This window comes from Passer domesticus, chromosome 1 (genome assembly GCF_036417665.1).
Source record: "Passer domesticus isolate bPasDom1 chromosome 1, bPasDom1.hap1, whole genome shotgun sequence".
In the NCBI taxonomy this organism is placed as follows: Eukaryota; Metazoa; Chordata; class Aves; order Passeriformes; family Passeridae; genus Passer; species Passer domesticus.
The window spans coordinates 46,081,231-46,108,187 of record NC_087474.1 but is presented as its reverse complement, the minus strand read 5'-3'; the positions used below and the strand labels follow the sequence as shown (position 1 = coordinate 46,108,187).

The 26,957-nt window shown below is 41.3% G+C and overlaps 1 long non-coding RNA gene across 1 annotated transcript; it reads left to right on the top strand.

Annotated features, from left to right (window-relative positions):
• The first annotated feature begins 8,068 nt into the window (after positions 1-8,068).
• On the top strand, positions 8,069-26,040 carry LOC135287920 (uncharacterized). The gene is made up of 4 exons (XR_010351358.1): positions 8,069-10,039; positions 13,391-13,565; positions 21,045-21,217; positions 25,359-26,040. It is a non-coding gene; the product is annotated as an uncharacterized LOC135287920 (long non-coding RNA).
• Positions 26,041-26,957: the final 917 nt, after the last annotated feature.

Genomic DNA, 26,957 nt, shown 5'->3' with positions numbered 1-26,957 from the left:
AGACTTGTGGGGTTGTAATTACTGGGTATGGCTCCATCACCGAGGTATGGAACTGAAAACTGGGTTGTGGCAAAGAGAATGGAGGGCATTAAGGCACACAATCCCACAAAAGGTGCAGTGGAGTTTTCCCCCACCCCAGATGGCTGTGTGGCATCGGGCCATGGTAGGTGCAAGCCCAGGAGGAGAAAGATGATGCTGAAGAATGTGCCGTTATGTATTTCCTCAGGTTTTCCCTCCTTGGCAGAGCTGCATGAGGACCGCAGACTTGGCAGGCGTAATGCAGAACTGTCTTTCCCTGCAGCTCTCCAGGGACTTTCACTGGCACTTTGCCCAGCTCTGGGCACCAGGTGCTGTGGTGGGGAGAAGAGCTCTTCCAAAGAAACTTTGGGTGTATCGGCGTAGTCCTATGGAGTGCAATGCAAAGGTCCCCAAGTGACCCTTTACCACACTGGGAGACGGAGATAATTCATCCTCCACTTACAAGCCCTAATTAGTGAGATACAGCATTGCACCTGTAGAAACATCATTGCTTCCAGGACTGGAGTGAGAGCCTGCACTCTGTGGAGTGCCCAAATAGGTGGACACCTCTGCCTTGTGCTGCAGAGATTCTCTAACTATGCACAAATTGGGCAGGCTTGAGACCCAAAGTAAAGGCACAGCAAGATCCTGCCATCATAAGAACATTGTTTATGGACTTCAGATTCTCAAGTCTCACAGAGATTTTTAGGCATTTTTAATTTTTTTTTTTTTAAATATCCCAAATGTCTGCATGGGATAAATTTCCAAAATACAACAAGTTAGTAGAAATTTGAAAATCTTCCTCAGCTGCTGCTGTGCTTCCTTATGCAGAACCCATTTAAGCCCAGATCCCAAAGGAGAAGTGGTATATGGAGTCTTATGGTGCACATTGCATAGTCTGTGCAATGACTGCCTCTGTCCCAAAAATAGTTTTTGAAATCACTGGACATCAGGAAATAAACAGTTCAGAGATGCTTAATCCTCAGAGGTTTCATGGCAGTAAATACCTGGTTAGAAGATAAACAAGCTATTCATGCCCCAGCTGAGGAAAATGTAGCAGTCAACGCATCCTAAACACCAGAGTTTTTGAAAGTGCACACATCTCTGGCTTTAAGAACCATTTCAGTCAACACTTTCTGTGTATTAAACACCAAAAAATTTAACTGCAAGATGCAAACTTTCTAAAGACAGTTCTCTTTCATCCCAGTGTTTGCAGGACAACAACTTCCTAAGACACTGGTTCCCAGAAAACTCCATGCACTTTGATCCATCAGTAATGTCTATAAATTTCCATCTCCTTTTTGAAATCTGTAATGGATGAAATTGTGGTCATGCACTGAAAAAGACAGAAAGGTCCCTCTTCCATTATGCTGCCTTTTCTTGTCCCTCCTGGATGAAATGTAAGCCACTGATTAAGACCACTCTTCAGTCACAGTGCTCGTTTGCCTGAAATCCCTTCTGAAAATGATGCCTTTTGTTCAATATTGTTACTGAGTTTCTGCTGTGATATATAAAGTACTTTCCATCTTTATGCGCAGGCTATGGGGAGAAATTAACAGTTTGTGGAAGCTGTTTATTGTCAGTGCTGTTTTCTGTGGTTTGGCATAGGGGAAGGAGCAAACAACACCGAAGATCTCAAAGGTAATGTTAAGAGGAGACAGTACAAACCCTCACTTTTCTTGACCTTTCTCACTTTCTTTCCCCATTTCTTCTCCAGTTGCACTATCCAGCACGTCTAACTTCTTCCTCTTCCATCAGTATTGCTTCTGGCTCTTGCCCTGCTTTTGAAAGTTCTTTTGGGGACCTGCATATTGCCTGGTGTATCTGTTGTGCTCTAATGTTGCAGGGTGCTGTTGAATTGCTAATACTACCATGCACTGCCATAGGCGCAGGGATACCTAACATTTTTCAGGACAGGACCATCCCCCCAACACATTGCTAACCGGAAGAGCTGAGTGAGTTAGGTACTTTTAAATCCCATTTGCCACGATTTTTCTTTCCCCATTGAGGATTCAGCCAATAACTGGTTTTTGAAGGAATTGCGCTGTTTTATGAAGTCGTCTTTTGTGGGTATCTGTGGACCATGATGGTGGACATAAAGTGTTTTCTTGATTTATCACCCTTCTGCATCACACAAGTAGAAATGTCTGTGATTTTTTTATCATATACATCTTTTTATAGAGGTCCATGTGTTGATCACATGTTGAATGTAATTTAGATGTTTGAATCTTTGCAGTCTGGAAAAAAAAGGCCAACATTTAGCTGGAAAAGTCAGGCACTTGGGAAGAAGGAATGGAAAGTCTCATAGGGAGGGGAGAGGAGGTAACTGAGGCAAGGGGGAGCCCTTGGAGAGTGGTCCTCAAACCACGATGTGTATTTGTCTTTGATGCTGGCAGAGCTGTACAGGCTCTACAGGAAGCTCTGCACTGCTGGAGGACTGCTTTCAGCTGAGACACTGGACCCAGGTCCTATTTTTCCTGGCTCTGGTGACTGTCCAGGAGGAAGTGAGAGATCCTATGACACTTTTTGGAAGAAAAGGACATGATCCCAGTGCTGTGGATAAAGTTTCCTGTCTGGCAATAAAATCTATTCAGCTCTGTGGATGGTATTAACAGGTGCCAACATCTACAGGCTGTTTGTTAAAGCTGAAATAGTCCTCAGCTGGTCTAGGTCAGGAGACCTGCTTAGATGGTGTCACTGAAGGAATTTTTCCCTCTTCTTTGGCTTGGAAATAATTTCTTTCCTTTTTGGTTCTAACATAAATTTTGGCTGAGCACAAATCAATTATATCATTCAAACCTGCTTTTTAAGAGTCATGATATGAATCTAGTTTGATACAAAAAAAAAGAAAAAAGGGTTGTATGCAAGCAAATGAACGTAGCCTATCTAGTGACATACATTTCTAGAAAGGTAATGTAGAACACCTAAAGCTATTTTCTGGTGCGTAAACAGAAAGTGTCTTCCAGACTGACAGAACTATATACTTTGAGAATCAAATTACCAATGTCTATCCTTGAAAGAGGCATCATAATGAAGAGGGGGGGCAGCTGGAGGAGTGTCTGTACAAGTTGATTTGTTGATTAGCATTTAAATCATTTTGATATCTCAGGTGAAGGTCAGTCCATTGTTGTGTTTTTCCCTTCTGCAATTAGCTGTAGGCAATTTGTATGGAGCAGAAAACATGAATAGCATCTCTTGAAATTAATACTGAGGTGGGTGGAAATGAAGAACAAGAGAAACAAGCAGAAACTTATTTAACAGGCTGGTTGCTGAACGGTGGCAACGTGGCTTGACTCAAAGCATTACTGCTTTTAGCACATGATTTATTGCTAATGCCCCTTCCCATGACTGGCCTTCAGCCTTTGATGTCAGTCAGCTCTGAATTAATTACTTGATAATGCAAAGTGAAAGTGCAGCAGGTTTGGTTTATTCCCCGTTGCTTCCTGAAGTTGTTGTGTTAACTTCAGTTAGCCTCGTCAGTGTTTGCTCGCTCTCTTACCCTCCCGCAAAGCACCTTCTCATTTGTAAATCCAAAAAGCTGGCAGGGGTGTGTGCACCCGTTGTGTTGCCTCGGAATAAATGGAGCCTTTTAGCCAGGGCAAGCGAGACTGATGTAGGAATGCAGGAGATCGTATCTTGGGGGGGAAATCAATATTAAGATGTACAATTGCTCCCATGGTATTGAAAGAATTAGTTGATCTACATGCCAAATGACAGCCCCCTTGATAACAGGGATTATGTGTCCTGTCTTTCCAGGCTGTGCTCCGTTGGGGCTGCTCTCCGGGCCCCTCAGGCAGAGGTAATCTAATTAGTACAACAAAGACCAGGTCGATTTAAAAAAATAAAGGGCGGGAGGAGGAGGCGGGGGGGGGGGGGGGGGGGGATGTCGGCGAGAAGCAGTCTTTGGAAAAAGTTGCTGAGGAGAGGAGGAGTGGAAAATTGGGAATACAAGTTAACCGTCAGTTTGGCTCCACACACGCTGGAAATTCAGACCCACCGGACTATTACCAGACAAACCCCGAATTAGCAACTGCTTACAGCCTTCAAGAGCACTCATTTAATCACGCTGAGAAAACGAGGAGTGTTGGGCTGAGCAGAAAGGTGGTGGCCTGGACCCAGAGCTGCTTATCCATTGCAGAGTCACAGACACCTGCTGCAAAAGCGGCTTGTGGAAAAATGCTTTACCACAGAAATACCCAACAACCCAGGAACAAACAAAGAATCCAACACTTTTCCCCTTCACTGAATTATGCTTATGTGTAGACCTTTTTTTTCATTTTTTGGCTGAGGCTTGGGAAATGAAACTGCACTGCCCATGCTAAGCACGAAGTGAATCATTTTGCAGAGGACAAGGTGAGGTTTTAAGAGGCCTGAGTGGAGCACTGGTCTCCATCTGCTACAGTCACACCAAAGCAGATGCATCCCACTGCCAGCTGTGCAAGGATGAGTGATTCTGAGACTCTGTAAGTTTCAGAGTTGTTTTAAACTTAATGGCTAAGTGTCAGCAGTCCACTCTAAACCCAGTATGCAGCCAGTTTAGTTGGAATAAGAGCGGTGTTTTCCCTCCTGGGTCCAACTGTGATGTTGGCTTTTGCAGGTGCTGTATCTGTTCTGTTAGTGCATCCTATCAGCCCCTTGGCACAAAGATCCCCTGGCAGCTTTTGGTGAGACCTAGAAGGATGGATGTGGGAGTGGGTATGTCCTCAGTCGGTGTAAACTGAACTGGATTCAGAATAAGTGGGGGTGGTGTAGAAGAGAGTTACTCATGCCTGACACTGGGCTTGCACATGACATATTTTTTGGTGTCTTTTTGACAACAGGTGTTAGTACCTGAATATTTCAGTCTTAGTTTTGCTTTTAGACAGGGAGTCTTGATCTCTGCATAGAGTTCATGCAAGACAGACACCACAGCCCTGGGCTTTTGCAGTTCATTCCCAACCTTGTCTTAAGGGTGGATCTGGGATATATCCTGTCTTTTATGACCGTGCTCCTGAAGTATAATTTAATTCTAATTCATTACCAACACACCTGAAGTGCTTTGGTGGTTGGATCTAGGATTCTGATGCAGTACTCCCTCCAAGGCAAATATTGCAATTGCTCAGCCATGCAAATAGGTGCAGGCATCTTCAGGCTGTATAATCTGATATACTTAGGGGACTGGATGGCTGAAGGAAGGTTTCTCACATCTGGAAATTGCTTTTTTCCTAAGGATCATGAGCACAAGGAGTTCAGGCATTCTTGCACAGCTCCCCACTGACCCTTGAGTTCATGTCATCAGACCCAATCTTGTTGTCTTGGCAAATATTCACACAAATAAGAGAACTCTAACAATGGGGTCTTTATTTTCTTAGCTTCCTTCTCCCTCTCCTCTTGTCCCTTGCTGTCTCCCTCTCCTACACTGGAGATTGAAAATTTGGAGGCAGCAAGGATGAGATCACTGCTTTGTGAGGAGTGACAAGAAAACTGGCTGCATGATTTGGGGCTCTGCATAGTGTTTTCCCAGGAGCAGATCTGATATTATTTCCCTATCCACAACTGCACAGAGACATCAGCACTTTGGAGACGATGCTTGCCAGCTGCTTGGGGTAAGACTGCAGATAAGGCCCAGAGATGAGGAGCCATCAAAACATGAATGTCTAGCACAGACTTTGCATTCCTGGCTTTGCTGTATTTACTTACTTAAATCACCCAAGCTTATAAACCATAGTTAGCAAGGCATAGAGTCATTACCCATTCCAGGGAAAGGAGCAGTCTGAGACATGTGGCGGATGCTGTGTGGGTCCACATTGGACTTTGCTTGAGTTATGAATATAGATATATGATTTTATAAACAGTTTTTAGAATTGTATGATTCTTTAGTAAAAAGTTATGCTGAAACACTTGAACTGGGGGCTCCAGATTCCTATGAATTCCTGTATCAGTGCTGCTTCAAAGCCTAACTTCAGGTTACTCCCCACATACATTTGTTAGGGTGTTTCCTTTCCCAGCACAGTACTTTTGTGTTCACCTGAACCATTGGGAAAAAGCCCACATCACCATACCTGAGCTCTTGCCAGTTGGCAGGCTGACCTGTCTGTGTGCTCATGGATGGCAGGGCAGCCCCAAAGCAGCCAGGTGTCTCTTGGATTCATGTTATAGCTCATCCTTCAGCAGAGGTGCTGAGTATATGCCCCTCCTTGTTCCTCCAGTCACAGTTTTCACCAGAACTGCAGGAATTTCCTGCACTGACCGTCTGGACTCAGACATGTTTTTGCAAGTGTGTGCTCTTTATTTTCACAGAAATAGAATAAAAAACAAACCAGAAGAAGGAAATTCAATAAAAGTTACATTTGGTAGACCCAGAAAAAAATAGATTTTTTTAAAGAAAGACTACCATTTAAAAGCCTAGATGCAGACATTCCTTACTATCCCACTCCCACTGAAAGTTAAAATTGAAATCACCTAGGACTCAGTTCCTCATATGTGTGTGGTTTTTTTTCCTTCATTAAAATCAATTACAAGAAGTCTGTCGGGGATTTTCTCAAGCATCTTGTACAATAATCTACAATAAATTTTTCATAATATACTTTCTAGTAGTCTGTTAACATTTTGGTTTCTAAGGCATTGGGAGGTCTTGGGACCACTTTTTGTTCAATATTTTGCTTGTCATGCACACCACATGTCTAGCTGGAAATTCAATGTATTATTGCTAAATAACAAGAAGTTATGGGGTGCTGTGGCATTCATATTTCTTGGAGAGGCACCTTCTTCTGCATAATCATCAGGGCAAAATGTGGGCTGCTACATATTCTAGTAAGCACCTGTATCAGCTGAGGGCAAAATACTTCACCCATTTCTCTTTCTATAAAACCTTGCACTTTGATGTGTGATGCTTTCTTCTCAAGGGTTCTGCATCATCTGAATGTTGAGTACAACTGCTCCTTTGCATGTTCCAAGTTTAGTTCCTTGCTCTGGCAGACAGTGTAACTCTGATACAAGCTGTAGTAAATTACCATGTCATTTAACAATTACTTACAATGCATTCCCTGATCATTTGGTGCCTTGGGATATTGGGCCTAATTGCAGGTTTAACAAAAACATATTGTGGTCATTATGTCATTATGCTATGACAGTATAAAGAGCAAAATAGAGCAAATCAGATAACGTTGAGTGAGGCTTAACTGTTTGTATGGGAATGTTAGGAACAGTGTCTCTCACCCTTGCAGGCCACAAAGATAATTTCACAACTACTAAGTAGTAGTTGGTCTAAAAAAAAAAATCTATTAGGCAGCGTCTCCACTCTCAGGGGAAATGTCTATCAGCAAAACTGATTAGAGATAAGGGTAAGCAGATGTCAAAACAGAAGACCACCAAAGAACTGAGATCCTAAAGTGAATGGGGAGACACCCAGAAAGTATTAAATGTAGGGTGGATTGCTATGACGTGAGTGGGGGGCAATCCTGCCCTTCTTTTATCTCCAGCGAGTTTTGTTGCAAAAAAATTTACATTTTTTATCTTATATGATAAAAATATGAAATTTTTATATTTTCTTTCTCTTTGATGGGAGAAGTCTGTTTTTAAAATATTTTTTCTGGGTGAATTTGTATGTGTGCATGTGATTTGTTGTTTTGGTTATTTTTTTCTTCCCACAAATTGCTTTTTTAACCTTAGGAGCGAATGAAAATTAGAAATGTTAGGGAGAACAAAGAACTGTGAGAGGATGTGTTGCAGAATTTCTCACTTTTTCTGTAACCGTGGAAGAGCCAAATTTAAATTATCTCTTTCTGTAGAAAGCACTTCTCCATAATACTCAGTTTTGCTACAGTTTTCACCTGAATTAACTCTCTAGTTGTGGGACTACATAAGGGTTAAAAAAAGCCAGTAAAAAAAATTGTATTGAAACTTCTGTTATGGGAACAGATATGTGAATTTCAATTGTTAGTGATAGAAAGAGGTAGGAAAATATAGGCTTTTAGGATGGAATTCATGGGAATAGATAATTTTACAGGTTAAAAATAATTTTATACATCAAATTATTTCTGTGAATTGACATGAAATTATTAATAGTGTTTCACACCCACCCTGCTTGTCCTTAACTTTATACATGTAACTTTGTGCTGGCCTCTTTTCCCTTGTCCTTCTCTGCCAGCCAGAGAGGACACAAAGCACAGTTCTGCCACTCCTTTTTCAGAGACGTGCCCACATGCATTGAATGGGGCTTCAGGCAACCTTTGCCAGCTAATGGAAAAGCCACTTCTACATCATCATGCAAAGCCTGTGGGAGAGGTTTTCATAGAGTCACAGAATGGTTTGGGTTGGAAGGGACCTTGCAGATCACTTTGATCCAATCCCCTCTGCTACGGGCAGGGACACATTCCACCAGACCAGATTGCCCAAAGCCCAATCCAACGGGGCCGTTTACCACTCAGCTTTGCTTCTCCATCAAAGAGATGAGACTTTTATGTCAGTCTTCTCATTTCTAAAGCACTCAGGAATGCTCCTCTCAGCCAAGCTCTCAGCAAGACAAACCCCCAGCCAAAAGCTGGCATTGCTTAGGGCTGGGTCCAGTCTCATTTGTGCATACCTGAACATCATACTGAGCTTTTTATTTTCCTGTTATTAGAGCAGCTCATTTTATGTTTGGGTCTCCCAGCCAGCTGTGGGGTATTGTACCTGACATCTCCAAGGCCTCCTGCACGGGCCAGGCAGGCAGTGCCAGGGCTGGAGGAGAGCCTGCCTCGTGCCAGGCTGCTCCTGATGCAGACACTGGACTGACTGCATCCTCTTGCTGAGATAGGACAAACACTGTGCACACACAGGATCTGCTGGGAGGCAAGCAGGGAGAAGGATACATGTGGGGAAAACTGGAAGCAGGGGAGGTCTAAATGAAAAAGATGCTACATGGTAAGTTTGTTGTGGGACTGATACTTCAGGGAGATCTGTCCCCTTACCATTTGTAAATGACTTATAGCTGCGTCATTGTCCCCAGGCAGGAGGGGTTTTGCACAGTTGGCCTCCATGCCTGGGTCTCCCCACTCCTCTTTGTGCCCAGGACGGAAGCAGGACTTCATTATCTGATTTGTGGGATGTTGGAGGAACCGGGACTTGTTTGGTTGTCCTGCTCCTCTCTCACATGAACCTCTGCCTGCTTCCCACCACTACTGCCTGCAGAAGGTGTTATCCTTGCTCACCTGGCCTGGCACATGTCTGTCGCCCTCTTCCTTCTGAAGAACACCAGGAACATGAGCAACAGGCCAGGCAAGCCCCACCACCAGAGGTAACCATATATATGCAGACTTTTTCCTTTAGCTTTACCAAGAAAGGAGTTAGGAAAAGCTAGGCAAATCCCAGGCAGATGATCTGTGCGCTTTGACAGCAGCTTCAAACCTTCCAGAAGGAATGTCTGCATTGTTTTGCTGAAAGAAGGGCTAATCAAGTCATGATATTATTTATCCTGAAGCACATTTTGCCTCTTCTGACAGTGTTTGCAACAAGTCAGAGTGAATTACAGTGGCTGCCCTTCCCAGATCAGTCTGTACCCCACTTCTGCAGCAGCTGTGCCTGCACAGCACTTGTTTGATACTCTGAGATATCTCAGGTCTTTTTTGAGCTGCTGACTTGGGTTTGTTCAGCTTCTTGTTGTCTAAGAGCTGGACCTGGGTTTCAGCATGCCTCTACCAGTCAGATTCCTTCAACCTTCCAACATCTATTCTTCCAGAGCCACACTGCCGCAAGGGAAGAGGCAACCTGTCTCCACAACCACTTCTAACAAACTGGTTTTCAGAACACAAGTTATCCCTACCCCTCCGTGTCTGATGCAAAGGCAGGAAAAAGCTGTCCATCCCTAAGGCCCTCTGGAGGAAAAATGCCAACAAAAATAGCAGGGGAAAAATGTGCAAACTCTAATTGTTTTTTCATTTGTTGAGGTTTTTCTACACAAAAATTCAGAGTTTCATTCCTGCTGCTGTTTGTACTAAAAGAGAAACTGATGAAAGCCACAGTAGATTTGCTTCATTGGATACCATAATACATCATTCAAAAGGTGAGTTGCAAACAGTGGTTCTAATCTTGTAACATTAACCTCTGCCACTCCTTCCCCTATAATCCCAGCCACTTAAAAAAAATCTATCTTCTTGTCAAATGTATGATTTTTTTATTGATGTGGTATATTCAGCAGTGAAATGGATTTCCCTTTTTACAAGTTATGACAGTTTTTGCTATGAAGTATTTCCATTATAGGAGGGTTTGATTGATTTGGGAAGTATCCTAGATAGTAACAGGCTGGTTAAGAATAAATCTGCCTGAATGTTTATGTAGAGTGCTGTTTCTAAATGGGCTAATGCTGTTCCTAATAAGATTGTGTAATGTTTGGAAAAGTTGCTTCTTGTAAAACAACTGCAATATTATATCATTTTTATATCCCTCAATTTGGCAAATACTCATGTTTTTCACTTTTCCTTCTGGGACAAGTTGTCCATATGACCTGAAAAACATTGGTCTTTCTTAATGACTCAAGTTGAAAGCAAACAGTAGTGGTCTGTGCCAAATATTGATCTGATCCTGGAAAAGGCCGGCAGCTGTGGGCTGATCCGAGTGGAAGATGTGCATGGTTCAAACCGCCCTTTGATCAGGCTTCATCACTTCCTGTCTTATTAGAGAGTCAAAAATCAGAGAGCTGCCTTCCGTGGGGAAAGTTGAACTATGTTGCTCTACTTTTCCATGTGCTTTGTCCTGAATTCTTCCCTATGTACCTGCTCCTTCAGCAGTTCTCAGACAACAAATGCGTTGCTTATTCCAACTTTTTTGCACAAGTGGAGAAAAATGTATTACTGAAGTGAGTTTCTCTGACAGATGCTGTACTGCTTCACCCACAGACATGATCTTTGTGAGGTATCCTTTCTTTTGAGCAATGCCCACTCTGGTGGAGAGCAGACTCAGTGGAGCGGGATTGCTGGACAAGTCGTCACAAAGACATAGCCTCAAAGACTCTCTGTGGAGGGTGCTTCTCACTCATAAACTTGAGAGGGTTTTCTTCTGTCTAGTGCTGGCACTAGAGAGCCAGGCATCTTTCTCCCACTTTTCTCCCTCTGGTTTTGCCCAAAATGAACGACTATGGCTTCTCCATCACCAGCACTGCTGCCATAGTATTTGCAACTTGTCTCAAGAGGCAAGTCCATGCAGAGCTGTTGCAGATCTTCAGGTCCAGTCCAAAATGTGGAATGGCAGCGGCATTTCTCGAGACACCTTATGATGTGTCCATGACACCCACATCAGTTTTGCCATTTTGTCCAGGGAGACAGACCCACTGTGAGCAAGGTTGATGCCCGGTCCCCAAGCCAAACTCCCCTCCCCTGCCTGTTTGACCTGCCCAAACAGGGGCCTGGGAGACCCCAAACCAAGCACCTCTTGGTGCCACTGGGGCTCATCACCTCCTCTGTGTTTTGGCTGAGCAGCCCTATGTGCGCGTAGCTCATGAGTGATGGGTGTGGCCATGTGGGCGCAGCTGCGGTGGCTCTGCCTCGCGCTCCTTGCTGCCATCCATCCGTGCCATGACCACAGGCTGGGACCAGCACCAGTACGGAATCACTGTTCTTAATTACAGCTATTTTAGTGGAGACTACATCTTCCATGGGAGGAATTATCAGGATTTGAGAAATGCCAGACAGAATCAACTGGAAAAGCAGCTTTTTCTTTTTGTTGGCATTCCCACACCACGATTTTAATGTTTAAGAAGTTTTTCCCCTCACTCACACAAAAAGACAGTTGATGCAAAAAAAAGCACAGCTTTAGCCCAAAACGGTCCGTTCTGGATTTGCATAGGACTGTTATTTTTAAGAGAAACTGGCTTACCTCCAAACTCATACACCAGAGGCTGAATGAGCTAAATTTAAATACCAAAGTATTTCAAATGGATATTTTACATTAACAGCAATCTCATTTATTTTAGTTTAGTGTTTTCACATAGTTTTTCAAAGTTAAGCTAAACCCACTGTATAAGAATAAGTGTTTCATTAATTTTTATAAGAGTTATAAGAAGCACATGTTTTAAAGCTTCCTTTTGTAACATAGCAAAACATACTGTAGACATATTTATTTACATAATGGCTGCATTAGAAGAAATTTTCATATGGAAAAGTGCAGCAATACCAAGTAATAGTTACCACACAGCTAAAAAAAATAAATTAATGATATGCGGTGACAAGAAGCAGAAATAATTTTAAAATGAAATGACAGGATGTGATTTTTTTTAAGTACTCAAAGTGAGCATATTCCCAGTCCTATCACAAAGCCAATGGAGGCACAGCATTCTACAGGAAACTTTCATGAGGAATTGCAAAAAAATGTTTTGTGAAAGAATTTAAATATTTCACCTAGAAAACCAGATCTTCGTCTTAAAAAGGTGAGAAATGTTGGGTTTAACCTTATTAATCTAGTCTATTTGCTGTTCTTTTGTGTTCAGTTTTGTTTCAGGTTACATTTTTTTAAATGTAGTATGCACTGTGTATATAACATATGTAAATCAAATGCTTTACTATGATACAGCAAAAAATGAAAAGCACACAAATATAAATGTTTTTACAATAGCAAAACAAGAATTGTCATGAAATAATCAAGCCTCTTCTGATGAGAAAATTTATGATGCATCTCAGGTGATGGAAAAAAAAATAATTTTCCTGTAAGAAAAAAAACCTGCCAGCAGCTTATCAGCTGAAAGTTAGCACAAAAATTATTGAAAAGGGTTACAGCCAATAAACTACATCAGCACATCATCTTACTAGAGTCAAGTCAGCAGCTACTGTAACCTCCCTTTGTTTAAGGAAATGTTTGAAAGGAGCCTCAAAATGTAATTTGTTTTTATAGGCTTTCAGGGCTTAATAACTGTAAGCCTGACCTTAACAGGAATTTGAATTACCAGCTAAAATAATTTATAGGAGATGCACTAAAGAGGTTTTATATATATAAAAGACATATGTTTTCTTCTCTGCCTTGACTGAAGAGCTGTTGTTTTTGTAGGCATGTGTACTTACATTTTGTGGGTAGTTTCGTAATCTAAGGTTTTCAGCAGGAGGGCAGGTTTTTACATCAGGTATCTATTTTGAGGAAAGCACAAGTGCTTCTTTTTCTTTTTCTTTTTTTTTTTTTTTTTTCCTTCTGAATACTGGAAGAATACCACCAAGATTTTGCTTTCAAAAAGCCTTTAGGATTGGAACTATTGTGTCCAAGATCAATTCGTCCTAGTACAGAACCTGAACCTGTTGTAAACCATTAAGCTGCAGCTAAATCCCAGATAATCTAGTGAGTGTATCAGGAAAGCAGCAAAATCAACATTGCCCCACTATTCCAGGGATTTATTTCGATGTTGAGTAACAACTCTCTTGACTTCTCTCTGCAGAAAGTTGTGTAATGTGCTGCTCAGAGAAGGCATGCATTCCTGGAAGAGCGGAGGTCCTGAGAATGTCAAAAGCTCTTGAAAACAGGTCCAGTTTCCACTTTGCCAGACGCTATGGCAAAGACTGCTCTGAGAGCTAATTTTGGATAATGAGCAATCAGCAGGGGCAGAACATCCTGTAAGTATCTACAGCTGAACACTCTTAAACAAGATTGGGATCATCCAGAGCTTTTCTCCTGGGTGTTAATATGGTGATTAAAGTTTACAAGAGGCCCATGGTTTTATTTTGGTCTTGTCACATCAAATGGCATCTAGGCAGGAAATCTGCTTTAATGCATCAATATTTTTGGTCACCTATGTGCAGAATGCCTGACATGCTTGTCAGAATAACTGCAATATAAACTCAGTCACGGTTGCTGTATAAATGGTGTTAGGCAAAGATGTGTCAGGATACTCGAAAATATTATTTGGATAAATGTACTTTTACTGGAATATCTGCTTTGTTCTGCCAGGATGTCTTGAAGTACAAATTTCATGTTGTATGTAAAATAGGTACACTCACAGATGCTTGTTAGTGCAACACAACAGCTTGTAACGTGCAAATGTGCGCTCTGTCACTGTGACAAGTACCTCCTCTGAGCTGGCAATGTCTGCTGACAGCACTGTGTACTAGCAGGTCCTGTCGACTATTGTTATGTACACTTTTCTCAACAAAAGTCAACATGAAACCTCCTACTTGCATATTTTTGTGTAAATTTCTTTGTCAGTGTGCAGGGACGAACTGCCAACATTTGGAAGGCGACCTACTCAATAAAATATGTAGGATTGTTTCTTCCACTTTCTGTTTCTGTTCTTTCTGACCTTTGTATTTAAAAGACTGTCTTGAACAGATAGCATCCTCAGTGAGTCTTATCAAGGTCAGAGCTTGTTGCTTTACCACAGATTTGAATACAAAACTTTGTAGATATCTGATTCCCAAACATCTTTGGAAGCCATATTTACCACCAATAATTACTAGTAATTGTGGTCAAATTTTTGCTTTCTTTGTTTAATTTTCATTTTTAGATGGATTCATCCAATTTAGTTAAATCAGAAGTTGATTTAATTTAATTTAATCTACATTTAAATGGGATCTGGGAACAATTTTCTTTGTTTTGTTTATGGGTAATGGTTTTTGACTATTGAGTACAAAGCTGAGAACAACTTAAGTTTCATGAGGATGAATTTTAATTTTTTTCTCTTAAAAATGTTTCAGACATTTTTGAAGAAAATAGTCACTATTTTTTCTTTTTCCTTTTTCAGTAAGAAGAAAATGAAATCTCATGTCAATGGTATTTTTTATCTCAGATTTTATCCCAGGTTTTATCTCAGTTATTAGAATGGTTGCTGTCACCAGAAGGGATGCAGGCATGCAGAGCAGTTGCCCCAGCTGCAGGGCCAGGATGTGCTTAGGGAAAGTTTTCTCTGGTTGGGTCCCTGTTCCACTGTGTAATAAGCACCTGGATTTTTTGGGAACTGGCACTCACCTACATGTGGGATAGTTTTATTTTGTACCTCTCTCATATGCACTATAAGTCTTTCATGTGGAGTGGAAAGCAACTGTAGAAACTACTGAAACACAATCTCCTACATCGACCCACAATGCGGCGGATTGAATTTAAATCCTTTAAATGTGCTCAAGTAAGTTGATGAGTACCTATGAGCACTTTCTGTAAGACCCCTCTTGGACCTGAGGGGATAAAGTTCTTGCCCACATTGCCTGGCTCTAGGTGGTTGGGGGATGGCCAGCCCTGACTCATTTGTTCACCTGTAGGTGTGTATGTGTTCTTTGATATGTTCCCAGGGCACCACATCTGGGTTTCATTTGCTGCTTGCTTGGCCCGGGTCTCCTGTACCTTTATGTAATATCTGCCAGCCTTGTGCCAATGTCCCAGGTGTCATGGGACATGTCTGTTTGTTGCTTATACAGGGGCAATTGAGTTGGGCCACATATGTCTCCTGAGTTTTGAAGACGACTGTCTTTAAATGTTGATGATTAGGGCTTGATTACCTCTTTTTCTTTCTCATCCTACTTTATCTTGAGCAACGCAGCAAAAAAATAGTTGTCTAAGTTATTTTCACTAGCATGTATGCATGCATAATATAAGCAAATGAATGACACTACATCTTTGTGGAGAGGTTTCTGTGGGCAGAATTGCAAATTAATAAGAAAACAGCAAATTGGAAAGCATTTGTTATGCCATTTGTCCCAATTTGATTTAGAGTTGTAAATATGTAGGTTTTCTATATTAACTGCTGAAATTTTTTTGTGTAAACATAGATGGGTGTGTGTGTGGGGAAAAACACAATCAAGATACTCATCTTGATAAACAGTTTCAACAGGTATTCTAGAAGAACTGCTGAGACAGAACTCATGCCCAGATCTGGGCTGAATCACTAGGATGGGAATATGTTCACCGGGATGGGTGATACACTTGGATGTGCTGTTAATATCAGAGAGAACAGAAACCGAGGGAGAAGAAGGTTATTTGTTTATCACAGAAAAAGAAGAAAACATTTATGGGATGTCAGGGCAAATGCTGAACTAGCTTGATAACATGGTAGTAAGACTTCAGGGCAGAGATGGGGTTCCTCCAATTTTGTGCCTGCAGTGACAACCCGCATCTTGGTTCTCAGGTGGTCTCAGTTTTAAAGGCTATGTCCACTTTACGTATATTGCAGAGTGAGATTTTTATCTGTATTTGTTCTTTTGCTGCTCTACACTGAAGATCAAACCATCATAAGAGTCTGGTTTCCAGGATGGAGTTATTTTTGATAAAATTCTGGTATCCATAGCAGGACCTTTTCCACTGTGCTCAGTGTGGAGAAGGTCAACTCTCCCTGTGGTACCTCTCTCTACATTCTCCTCAGTGATGGGTCAGCTTGAGGGCTGACTCATTAATACCTGGCATGGAGGAATGAAGAAGACAGAGACAGGCTCTTTCCAGTGGTACCCAGTGACAGGACCAGAGACAAGGGGCATCCATTGAAACACAGGAGGCTTGGTCTGAGCATCAGGAAACACTTTTTCACAGTGAGGGTGACCAAGCACTGGCATGAATTGTCAGGGAGATGGTAGAGCCTCCAACCTTGGAGATATTCAAAACCCAGATGGATACAATCCTAGACAACTTGCTCAAGGTGACCCTGTTTCAGCTGAAGGGGCAGACCTGAGTGATTCTGAAAGTGCTCTATTGCCACAGATTCTAGATATATTTGTCTCAAAAGTTCAGGAACATCCAGAAATCTCCAGCAATTCTTGAAAAAGAAGGTTCATTGTACCTTTTAAACATGAGAGTGTTTTTGTAACATAAAAAGCTTTGCTGTGAAGCACTTATTTATCCCTCTACTATGCACACACTTGTGGTCTGCAACTCTGAACCAAGAAGAATGGTCATATGTTTCTGGGTGCTTGTACAATAGCCACAAACACCGATAGTTATTAATGGTCTAGAATGGCATATAGTAAAAACATGAAAAGTGAACCCAGAGGGAAGTCAACCATTAACTTCAGAAGCAGAAAAGCTTTTGAAGTTGGAAATTTGCTAGCTGTGGAAGCTTCATCAACTCCTTATTATTTACAGTTTTCTCTCCAAATGTAATGCTGGTAAAAGGACAGAACAGCTGGAAAGGGAGTGATTTTCTTGCCAGGTCCATGGACCTCTGATTACAAACACATGACCACACGACATACAAAAGTGACAGGGTTAGCGAGCGTGTTATGCTGAAGGTATATCAGCATTTGCAAGTGTTTTTCCCCCACAGCTGTACAATTCTGTGGGGGGAAAACACTTGCAAATATCTAGCACTCCAGCAGAATTTTAAAAGTCAGTCTTTGCAGCTTATTTTGCACAGAAGGAAATAGCACATCACATTCTTCCTTGGTTTTCATAATTTTTCTAATAGTGCAAATTAAATTAGATGATGCATGAGAGTCTGTGTGCATATGCACACAGCGTGTGTGTAGACAAATGCAGACATATGTACACACCTTCACGTATTTCTATGGAACCAGTACGTGCAGAAGGCTAGTCATGCTCTCTCAACAGTGTACAGGGCTTAGCCCAAACTGTCCTGCCTGTACAAAAGAAATAGTTTAGAATATATCAAAGGAATAAAGAAAATAGACAAGCTGCCTATTAAGTGAAATCCCAGCAACTGTGACAGGATTCATGCACTTCATTGCTAGGTAAGCTGTATTGCTTTTCAGAATGTTCAAAGTTAATATTCATTACCTAGTCATAATATTTTAACACATAAAATCAAGCCCCATATGATTTGGACTACATGGTTTTCCTGCATATCTTTCAAAACCAAGCAAATAATAACAACAAAACAATAATTTGCTGTGTGGCACAGTAAGAAATACTGTGTTAGTGGTTTGTGCTGCACCAAGGTGTGCAGTGAGGTACACAGTGTCTGCTGTCCAGTTCTCACCCTGCCATACCAGCAAAAACCACACAGAAGTGTGTGGTTATAAAGACTGCACTGCAATATTTTTGCAACTGCTCTGCTGGACAGAATGATATGTATTTCTCAGTAATTTTATACGTCTCAAAGAATAACAGCCACTACAGATTTGCACACACTCCATTAATTATAAATTTTGGATTTTGAAGGCAGATTCGTTACTGCTTGATTTTCACTCCAAATATTTTGCCATTCGGATACACTTCTCTTAAACATCATTATGTCACTTTCACTTTTATGTAACAGATTGATATTTGTAAGTTCAGCTTTACTGGAGTTAGAGTTGGTGTTGAATTATAGCCTAAAACTAAACTGGAATCACCTATGCCCAAAGTTATTACCAATGCATAACACAGTTAATAAAACTATTTTAATGAATTGGGTGCTTAATTAAACAGTAGTTTTACCAGCAGCATGAAGTCCCTTTTTAGGTGCAATTTGGTCAAAAACAAATGGCATCAGAGAAATTGCCTATTCAGAGCATAAATAAATGTAGCAAAATCACAGGCCAAGGGGAAAGAAAAAAGCGATCAAGAGTCTGTGAAATCAGATATGGAAAATCCTACTTTTATCTCGCCCCATTATTAGTCACTGTTCTCCATCTTTCTACCTTCCCTGTGCATTCAGCAAGTGCCAGATCAACATTAGCTGCAGGATTTTTCCACTTACATCTATTCTAGCCGACAGGGATGACGACAGCCTGTTATCTGTTGCCGCAGCTCCAAGGAGCCTCAGTCAGGGATCCTGCAGTGCTTGGGTTGATACGACATGTAGAGACAGCCTCTTGGTCTGCCTCAGAGCAGCTGCAGCCTAAATACATGTCACCTATCTCACTCCCCAGGCAGCTGCAGAAAAGGAATCACGCCAATGCTCACCCACCATCGGAACCAAGTAGTGCCCTCGGCAGTGGGGTGCAACGGGGTGCAATGGGACGCCTGCCCCAACAGACACTGATATCTCAATCCTAAAGCAGCGCTGGTGGTACTCTGCTGCTGGTGCTACCTTTTAGCTAATATTTGAGTTGAACTACCACATAAGTTAGTAGGCTGATTTTAGCATCAGAGAAGAATCAAAGAAAAATTACCCATTCCATCTGTTATATCTAATACTAGATGCATGTTGCCAGTGGGTACTTGTATTTCATTACTGGTATCCATATTGGTATTTCAAGGAAAATAACCATCACCATAAGCTTTGCTGGTTTTTTGAGGTTTTTTTGAGTTCTAGTGGTGCTTTCTGAGTTGCTCTCATGTTTGACTTCATGGTTTATATTGCCACGTCCTCAAAAAATGTATACAATAAGCAAAACACCCACCCCTTGGAAGCCATTTATTTTCCTTCCTTATGCACATCCCCATGCTTACTTATATTTAATGTAAATAGAGTAGGTTGGGAGATAGACGTGAGGGAGAATGTTGTGTTTTAAAGTCATTGGAGACAGAAAAGTTATGCTCCCTCTCTTTAGTAATAACAAAACAGTGCTTATAACTCTTATCGAGCAGTCTGTGCAACGTCTACATCCTTTCACTAATTTCAACAAACTGTCCCAAGGAGTGGGAAGATTAGCTGTAGGGTTGTTTATTCTTGGTGGAGTTATGGACATGTTCTCCATGAGTGAGAGAGAGAGGAGGAAAATAAAATCTTGTTTGTAGCTATCTGATCTGTCCTGAGTTCTTTCAGTGGGAGAGAATAATGCCAAGGGATTTAGGATACAAGAAGATCCAGTGCTCTTCCTGATGGCACATTCATATTCGGGGTCTTCACAGCCCTTCATTTCCTGCAGCCAGAAAAATGGCAGGATGAAGAATGTTATGGCAACTGAACAACTCCTGCTTTAAACATCCCACAAAAGCCCACAGTGTCCTGTATTAAGTGTGTGACAAAGTACTATCCTTTTTTTTTTTTTTTTTTTTTTTACTTTTAGGCTCAAAAATTTACAATTTCCTGTCATTCATAAATACTGATTTATACTTTAGAGCCCAGATGCCCTTTGTGGGGTTTTCACTATGGGAGGAATAAAGGATATTGTATGTAAGCATTAGGAGTTAGTAGTTGATTTCTGTATTTTTTGTTTGATATCTGAACTGAGAAACCAGAATGGAAAAATTTTCAGGATTACCTTTAACTTAAATTAATGGGAGATAATGTTCTTTGTAGGTTCTAATTTTCTCTGTGTTTCTCTCTGCTTTTATGTGTGTGTGGGCATATGCACACATGCACAGATACAGGTTCTTTGAGTGATCTTTACATGATTTTGGAGGGCATTCTTTTATAATCGAAAGAGAGATTTTGAAACAAAATTGTATTTTGAATTGAAACAATTTAAAATAATTTTTTCAAAATACATAATTCAGAAAATGTTTCGAATATTTGGATCCTTTTTTTTCCTGTTCTTATTTGCTAAATTCCACAGGGTTTTATAGATAATTTTGGTCAATGTATGATTGCAAGTTTCAGTAATTCCATTAGTGTGTGAACTTTGCTAAGACCCACCATGTTTAAGCATGATAAGGATGATAGGGAATTAACAGCTGTCTTTTCCATGACAGATCCATAGACCAGGTAGTGAAGATTAACTGAATTCAGCTTTCAGGTCACAGGGGAGATCACATGACAAAAAGACATTGTAGACTATGTACTGAGGGGGCAATGTTAAGAGGCAATCTCAAATTAGAAGCTACTAACAAAAAAAAAAAAGAAAATGGCTCTTTTGCTACTAAACTTGCTTGCATAGATTTTCCCCTATGCACAGCTTAGTTTTCCAGTTCTGCATTAGGTGTGCTACTGAGTAAATAAAACTCAGTGCAAACATAACTACAGCTCCACCAACTCAGTTATGCCTGATTTTTGCCAATGAGCCTGACCCCATGGAAATTCTACCTATGCATGTGCACTTGTATAAGTGTGAGTAACTTTGGTATTCATGTCTGGAAGTTATAGCAGAAACCTCTGCATTTCTTAGTATTTTCCCTCTCTAGATTTTGTCAGCAAACAGCAGTAGGCTAGAGGCCACTGAGATAGGCTCCGCATGGGATCCCACGGCTAACAGATCTCACCAGGAATGAGGGCCCGAGGCAGGAGCTTCAGAAAGGTTAGGAGTTATTTTAATTTTGTCTTTTTTTTTTTTTTTTTTTCTTGTATTGCTGAGGGAGTTTGTCTCAGCCGTGTTTATCTGGTGTGGAAGAGGAAGCTTGCAGGCAGCATGATGCATGGGCGGCGAGTGCCGGCATGAGGTCATGGCGAAAGGGAACAGAGCCCGGCTGTGTCGCATGAGCTGGGGAGGGAGCTGCTGTGGCGTGGGACGGCCACTTTATCAATTAGGTAATGTCTGGGGGAGATTGGGGGGGAATTTCATTACATTGTGTTGGGCCGTGCCGCTGATGTGTTACCAAACATCTGCAAGGGACCCTGCAGTTTCTTGGGCAGCATGGGCTCAAGCTGAATCCTGCTGAGCTGAATCAGCCATGACTGAGAAGAGGGAAGGGGTGGGGAAGGGGAAGAGTGATAACTTACCTCCAAAACAAACTTCAGGAGGGCTTTGCCCTTGATGGACTTCCCACTGAGGTCTGGGGGAGACGCTGATCTGTGCGTTGTGTGATGGAGATCATGGGATGAAATGTTCACGTATGCTCAGCTATCCCAGCCTGTTGCACATTACCTTGTTGAGCAGGTATCTTTGTAAAGCCTTTTTAAAGTCTTGGGGATTCTTTCCCCACTTTCACCCTTTAAGAAATACCAAAAAGCTAAAAGATGTGTGAGAAACAACATGGAAACAGTGATGCCAACCTTCCTTTTTAAAATGAAAAGCTATGGATTTGAAAGCAAACTCACTGCTAAGAGCCAGCTCAACATTCTGATATCTCAGAGCCACCATAAATAAATGACTGTTTCTCCCAGTACATCCATCAGGAAGGCCTGTAAGCAGTCCTCCACTCACTTACAAGATGTGCATCTCTCAGGCATGGTGCAGTCACAATGAGCCACCCCATTGACAGAAAATGTCAGGTGTCCACTCACTGAAGAGTGTGCCCTGTAGATATTTCTAGCTTTGAAATCACAGCTGATTTTTCTAGCCCAGCTTCATGGGAAACAGCAGAAGAGCAGAGTTTACCCCCCTGGTTCCCAATCCTGATGAGTACTGTTAAACAGTGTTAAACAATGCTTCACAAACATCTGCAAAGCAATGTGCTGCTGCCCAAGAAGCTAGAAAATTGCTTAAGTTGCATATTTTGTTTCTACCAGCACAAGGAGGACATGTTTTCCCTCCTCCTGAGTGCCAGTGGGCACTCAGGCAGCGCCTGGGAGCTATAAAGGGGCTGGTCCTGCCCCTCTGAAATTCAGCATAAATCAGGATTAGTGCTGGGGAGCTGCGCCAGCAGGGAGCTGACACGAGAGGGAAATCAGGCCCCGTGGAGCAGGCTCCCCAAGTGACATGTTTATTCCTGCCAAGCTCCCATCTTTTATCCCCTAAACAGAGCAGCCTGGTAAGCCCCTCTAAGTCTCTGGTATGCTAAACTGATATGGGAGCCCTGCTCTCACTCTGCTGGAAGGCAGTGTGGTGGAAAGGGACAAGGACTGCATGTATTTGGCATTGCCAGCCAAGGCTTTCACTGCCCATTCAGGCACCCAGAGGTGCCCTGCCTTGGGGTCAGCTTTTGTTCAGACCCCAGATGCTATCTGCAACCTGCTGATGGAGATGCAAGGAAGGAGGGAAGGGCAATGGAAAACTGCTGATCAGGGGAAATGTGGCTCTCCTTGTCTTCCCTCCTCCCCTTCTCGCCTGGGAGCAATTGATTTAGGAGCTTTTCTTCAGTAAAAATTTCATCACGAAAGAGCTTTCTTCAGAGAGCAGCTGAGAAATTGTCTCTCCCCCCTCTCTCTTATTTATGTACATATATGTGTATGTTTCTGTTTAGGAAGAAGCACCTATCCTGACCTAGGTAGCAGGAACTCAGAATAAGGGGTTTATTTGCTATCCTTCCCTGGAAAACAATACACAATTTTCAGGCATTAGGTGTCATGGAAAATTACTGAAGCGCCACTGCTGATATCTGAAAATTTCTCATGATGGATTATAAGGAATAATAACCTTGACCTTTCCTCTGAGCCTGGAAGGAGTGCTTAGGAGACAGCAAGTAGGATTCCTAATGTTTTCAGAATTAGAATTTCAATAAGAATCAAATAAATCCACAGGATAACAGCTACCCTTAAATCCATGGCATTACTGAGATAAGTTTTGCTTTGCCTCTGAATCCACGCTCATCTTTCTAGACTTTGCTTTTTTCCTGAATCCACACTCATCTTTCTAGACTTTAAACACAGGACATAAGAGCTGTGTCCTGATTCTTGTTCTTGCGAGTGGACACCTGGGCAGAGCCATTCTGAAGAGCACAGATGTTCCACCAAGATATTGAGGGACTCTACATCATCTCCCATGGAGTGTTTCACATGGTCAAGGCCTCAATGCTCTGTGTTGCACTATGATAATTAAAATATATTTCTGAAAATTCCTTAGGAAAACAGTGACTTCTCATTGAAAAAAATCAGGTCCAACCTATACGTGAGTCCAGGTCTACAGAATGTGAAGACATCTGAACTTCAGTAATTAAGGAGGTCTTGCCACAAATAGAAAACTACCCACTGGGTCACTTCTGGAGACTTTCAATATTCAATATGGTAATAATGAGATATAGACACCCCACCCTGAACTAGACATAGTAGAGCTTACAGGAGTTTTCATTAGAAAAATCCCCATAAGAACATTTGCTGGTTTTTCTCTTTATCCCCACAGTAAAATGAAGAAAATTTAGACTGTGGTAAGATCTTCCTTCCCTTACCTTCTTGTGGATTTCCAGAATTAGTCTAGGAAAGAAGAGTAAAAAAGCATGAAAATATTTTTTTTCCCATTTAATTTTATTTGTTGTTATTTTCTTTTTTTTTTTTCCTTAAAAGAAGTCTGAAGGTATTAATTCTGATTTCCTGAAGAAAAAAAGTTTTAATTGTTCAAAGAAGATGTTAAACTGGAAATGTTAGTTTCTTTGTTGAAACATTATGAGAGAACTTTATGTAATTATGTGCTTTTCTAGATTAAAAATAATGATAAAAGCAAAGACCTGCAGAAAGGCAAGAGTGGCTTTAATTAATACCATGGAACAAACATCTTTCAAAATACCAAGTAATTTCAGAGCTTTTGGAAGATGAACAGTTTAACTGAACAAAGAATGTTTCCTGAAAGAATTTATTGTCACTTAAAGCCAGATTTGTGAGGAACGCATGTTACTGAGAATGGCTTAACTCCAAGATTTGTGTACAAAATATAGACAAAAAATGCACCACTTGGTCAGTAACTGCTGTTTTAAGAAAAAACAGTAGCACCTAGTTTATACAGACCATTCTGCCTTTGTAGATGATCATGTAAATGCATTCTACTTTTTATGAGAGTTTAAAGGAAGATGAGATTTAAATATCTAACCTGTAGGTTTCCTACAAATTAACTAACAGCTCTTTACTAATGCCTGGATCTTATTACCAGAAGATATCTGGAACTATTGTAGAGCACCCCCAAATAACAGTCAGGGATTCCCAAAAGCTTGGAGCCCTCCTTTCCCTTGTGTAGCACAGAAATAGAGACAGTGGCTGTAGTGACACCTCTGCACAGCCCTTTGGCTGTAGCCTGCCAGGGTGAGCACGTGCAGGTTTGGAGTGCACGTAGTCATTAGTTACTTACTGTGTATTTATTTAAAATGATATTCTCTTGTAAACTTTCCTGGCAGTAAATTCATTATTTGAACTAATTGAGGAGATTAAACATAGAAGGACCATGATATAGCAGTTCACTAATGAAGAATCATGTTAGGGGAAGAGTCTGATCTTTCATGATGAAGTATCAACTCTGTGGGATATCAGCTCCCAGAAAAGGAACTAAAAGGGACTGCAGGGCTGCTCACCCAGCCAGATATTGATTGAGACCCCAGGGACCAGGAGGACCAAAAAGACACATGTTAGAGGGAAGTAATGGCATTTGGGAATGCTCAGATATCTCAGAGGAGATGGATGATGCTCTAAAAGTCTGCCTGAAAACCATCCAGTAGTGGATATATCTAACTCTCGCATGGCTGCATGGGCAGGGAAAGGAATTTGTCAAGGTGAAAACTACTGATTTTTTTTTTGTAACTGTTCTCTTTCTTATAAATATAAGAAAATTAAATTGCCCTTAAAAATCAATATTAATAACTGGATTCAAATACTACATTCAAAATTTGAAATTAATGGGCGTTTCTAAAGTTGTAGAGAGAAAAGAAATCATAAAGGAAAGAAATTTGGGGATTTGTACATTTTTTCAAGAGATGGGCCAAGAATCCCTGTGCTTCACAATAAATTTTGTTCTGTTTTAAACTTTCTTCTCCAAAAACTTTGTCAGCAGACCAGAATCAGTGATATTTTCCTTATCTCTGTCCTTCAGAACCTAGGTTAACTGAAGAACATCTTTCACTTGCAATACTCCCACTGCAAACTTTTATATTTACTCTTCCCTTGAAGACTACAGGAACCATGTGGACTTCAGAAATACTGCTCACAATGATGAAGCTGAGTCACAGAAGGGTTTCCAGAACCCGGATCACAATTAGTTGTGCTTTGGACTTAAGAACAGTTAATATACACATCTCAGAATAAATATTTCTTCATCTTATTGCATAATGCAATAATTCAATACACACTTTGCATACACAGAAAGAAAAAAAAAAAGTGATACAGAAGCAGCTGATAAACAATTATAAGGGAAGAGCTTAAATGAGCCCAAAGACCATCCCATCATTGCTTCCTTGACATGAGTGCTTCTTCTCCCAACCTGGTGCTGCTTATTATTAGGAAGCAAATATAGATTCCTCTGTGTCCGAGGACAACAACTGTGGGCAAGAATATACCAAAATGCCATGCCAAACCTGTGTCCCACCTGACCCAGGAGAAGGAATATCTTCACCAGGTGTTTGCATCAACAGCCATCACCTGTAGGAAACCTCCCATCCAAAGAGATGGAGAAGGCCTCCCCTGCACAAGTGCTGGCCCAGAAGAAAGCAAGGCTATACAAAGCTTATGGTGAGCAGCCTTCGCCTTGGCCTTTGCTGAGAACAATTTTTGGTATTCTGTGGAGCTGGATAGTGAGGTGTCTGACATTTGCTGTGCACAAGGAATGGATGTGGTGGGCTCATTTGCCCCTTTTGGGTATGAGCACCATGAGTGACAGCAGTATGTTTGTTTGCTGGGCTCTTGCTTGCCCAGGACACTGTGGTATATTGTGTACATGCCTGGTGTGTGTTATCCTCCTGTGCTGTTACCATAGTTGAATGGAAATGGTAACAACAGCGTGTTATTGTCCTTGGCCCAAACTTGGTGCAAGTGCTAATGGCCACCTAAAGGGTAGAAAAGTAATAAATGATCCTTGAAATGTCACTTGCCTGCTCCCCTCAGAGACTGGAAGCTCTCTTGCCTACAGCCCTTTAATTAGTGTGCTACTGAATACTCAGGCTAAGTTGGGTCTTTGTCAATCGTACTTCAGTCAAATTAAGTCTTCTTAATTTAAGTTATATTTTATATAATGCAGGTCTGAAACTTTGCTTTCAATCTGTGTGAAGCTTGCTGGTGGTAGGTAGGAAAACTGTGAAGTAAGTTATTTTCTGCATTGGGGTTTTGATTTTTTTAACCCTTAAATAAAGCTAAATTTCAAGAAGAAGATAGTATATTTCTATTTTTCAGAATTTCATGAAGTCGTTTGCCTTCCTGGCTATATCTGCCCCATGCCTTGAAATGCTTTTGCCTATTGGCTTGTGTGTGTGCGTGCACATATGCCTGCTGCAAATTTTTTTGTGTGCATATTTATATCTTGGTGGCTGTGTTGCCAAGGAGCTCTGAAAGAAAGCAGAGCTGAGATAACTTCTAATCCACCTTTCTGTGATAATGTGGCGCAAGTGAAAAAAGCCAGGGGTCTTTCTCTTCTCTAGGTTTGGTGGACTGGGGCCTTTAACAGGCACTTGGGACTTGGCTCATTCTGTCTCAGGGTTAG